The following is a 3,265-nucleotide window of genomic DNA, read 5'->3' on the forward strand; positions in this document are numbered from 1 at the left end:
CTTTTTGGGCAAATTACATATACACCCCTCCAGGTTTGACAAAATTACAGATACCCCTGAGGTTTGAGAAATTACGAATTCCCCCCTGAATGCTATATTTGCATAAGAAATTAGGGGGTAATTTGTTATGAAATATAAACCTCAGGGGGTAAATTGTTATGAAAATACAAACCTCAGGGGGCGGAATGTAATTTCCGAAATCTCAAGAGTATCTGTAATTTAACCAAACCTGGAGGGGTGTATATGTAATTTGCCCTTTCTTTTTCGAATGAAATCAACAGACTTACTATGATCTGCTTGAAATGTTGGAGTTGGATTTGTAACGGCTATAAAAATAAAAAAAGTTTGAATTTTCTAATGGTCCGTTAGGCTAATCTCACAGCAACCATCAGTCTTTGGGATTATGACAGCTACACCACGACCGTCCATGTGTGAATCTTCTTTCTTCCTCGTACAAAAATAAGTAACCCCCTGATGTAATTAGATGGCTCAGATGAGAGGTGAGGGTCTAAACCCCTCGGATTGCACCGTTATTATTTGTTTGTTGTTTTTTTTAAGTCACGGTTGGCTAGGCGATTTAGGTCAAGTTTGGGAAGATTAAAAAAGTGTACTTTTTATCTTTTTGGACTAAAAAATTGAGGTTGAAAATATGGATATTTGGGTTAATTTTTTGACTTTTTATTGAAAAATGTGTAATAAAAAATTGTAAAAATTGATTTGTAAGGAAAAATTTGAATTGGGAGTTGTGCAGCCGTAATTGTTGACTTTTGGTGAATAGTGTTAGCTTTTTAACTTTTTGAGTAACTTTTTGACTTTTTGACTTTTTTGGAAGTACCCAAACTTGGCCTAAGGATTGGTTTGGGATGTTTTAAAAAAGTGTATTTTTTGATTTATTGGCTTATATGGAATGGATTTGGGTTGGATTTGATGTGATGTGTTAGAGAGGTGATGTGATTTAAATAAGATGATGCGACTTAAATAGGATAGTGACTTTTTGACTTTTTGTATTATTTAGTTTATGCCAAACCAATCCTTAATAAGGAAAAAACGAGAAGAAGTGTTAAATTAGTTAAAATGTGAATATATTTTATTTATATTTTATTTATTTATTTATTATATTTTTTCAATTTTTTTTTCAAAATTTTCAACTAAGGCCTCGTTTGGGAACATGTTATTTTAGTAATTTTTTGACTTTTTACGAAAAGATGTGCAGAAAAGTAGAGAGGTGATGTGACAACTTTTAGTAATTTTTTGACTTTTTAGCTAAAATAGTCACTCCCCAAACGAGGCCTAAATACAGTATTTAGTTTTTCTTTTTACTGTTTTGAACATTTCCAAATTACCTGAAAATAAATAAATAAATATTGTGCAATGGACACTTAAATCATAGTGAACCAATTTCATTTTTTTTTTTTTGGGTAAAATACAAACACATACCTTAAGAATGAATATATTTGGGAATAGATAGAAATAATATTGATAGAAGACAAGTTGAGAGAGAATAGATTGTGATGGTTTAGTCATATACAATAAAGACCAACAGAAGCAGTAATGAAAAGATACGATACAGTGATGGTAGATGGTCGTGTTAGAAGAAGAAGTAGACCTAGATTGACGTGGATTAGTGTAGTAAATAGAGATATAAATATTCTTAATTTGACTAACGAAATAGCCTTAGATAGAGTCGAGTAGAGAAGAATGATTCTTGTTGCCAACCCCCATTTTATGAGACTTAAGGCTTGATTTGGTTTGGTTTAATAAAAAAAAAAAAATTTAATTTATTTTTCTACCAACAGTCACCTACGAGATTTGATGAAAGGTTAAACGCTCATTTAATTTGATGAAAAAAGTTGGACTCCATTTATTTAATACCAATTTGGTGAAATGGTTGGAACATCGTTTTCACCAAATTTTTATCAAATTTAAATTTGATGAAAGATTTGAGTCTGGATTAGAGATGATCTAAGTGATTTTTTGGTCAATTTTGATACGACAAATTATATTCTATTGAATAAGATAAAAATAAACCGAGCCTCAATATTTGGTTCTTAATCAAATGTACCTGCATGGTTGGAAAGAAAAATGAGTTTGTGATTGTAAAAATCAAGGCTTAATCGTAATTGTAAAAGGGTTGGTTACTATAAAGGCAATAGAAGAACAAGAGAAAATAATTGAAAGTCATACCAATTTTAAAAAGTGTCGATGCCCATTTGTGTATTAAGAGGCAAAAAATTGCCCACAAATGATGATTAAATATTACATGTCTTGTGTAGAGTGCACAATTATCCGACATTTTGAAATCTTAGGAGAAAATATCGTTGTCAGTTGATATGTCAAAGAATATAGCGCAACCAAAAAAGATATTTGTTATTTTGAAATAAAGAAATGCCTTAAATTTAATGACAACGAAGACAATCTATAACACTCATCATTCGTACAAAGTGGTATAGAAAACTGTGAGATCAAATATGCCACAACTTTTGGAGCAATTGTTGGTGTATATAAGTATATTAATACAAGTGCAATCATACGGAGAGACTGTCACTGGCTTGTTTTGGGCATAACTTTTTAGTTTGGACTTGTTACATGTATTTTCACATGTGTTGATCATGGATTGCTCTACAAGATCAACAAGTATTGCTTGCTTCTCTTAGAGTGACACCCACTGACTTGAACTTTCAATTGCTTTTATACATCAAAGTGTATGAGCGAGAGGATAACTATGCACAAGCTTTAGGTATATTGTATACTACTATGGATGAGAGTCCTTTTACGGAAATCATTGTTACAACAGACAGTTGGCTTTGATAAATTCCATTTCGAGACATTTCTTATGGCCACACACATCTTCTATGTAGCATATTCGTAGAAATGTCACTAAAGAAATGGAACAAGTTCACACAAAATTAAAATGTTTTGATTTTATCAAGAATTGAGGATGGGTACTATTAATAGATTAGCAATATTCATAAGGATTCCAGTACATACCTTGAGACAATTAAGCATGTCACTACCAATTAGTTGAACCTATTGAGGAAAAGATTTTTGTAGTTTGGACAAACACTATTAAGGCTAGATCATGAATTTGAACAAAAAAAGACAAAAAAAAAAAGTAGGAAATTTCCAAATCTTTATCAAAATTCATGATCCAAACACAACTTTCAATCTTTGCATAATTTAAAGGAGTATCTCAACAAGATGCAACTAGAAAAGAAATCATGTGCAGAAATAACAGACTTCCATGGATAAAAGAATTGAGAGTTGA

This window comes from Camellia sinensis, chromosome 15 (assembly GCF_055761805.1).
Source record: "Camellia sinensis isolate YWXY chromosome 15, ASM5576180v1, whole genome shotgun sequence".
Lineage (NCBI taxonomy): Eukaryota > Viridiplantae > Streptophyta > Magnoliopsida > Ericales > Theaceae > Camellia > Camellia sinensis.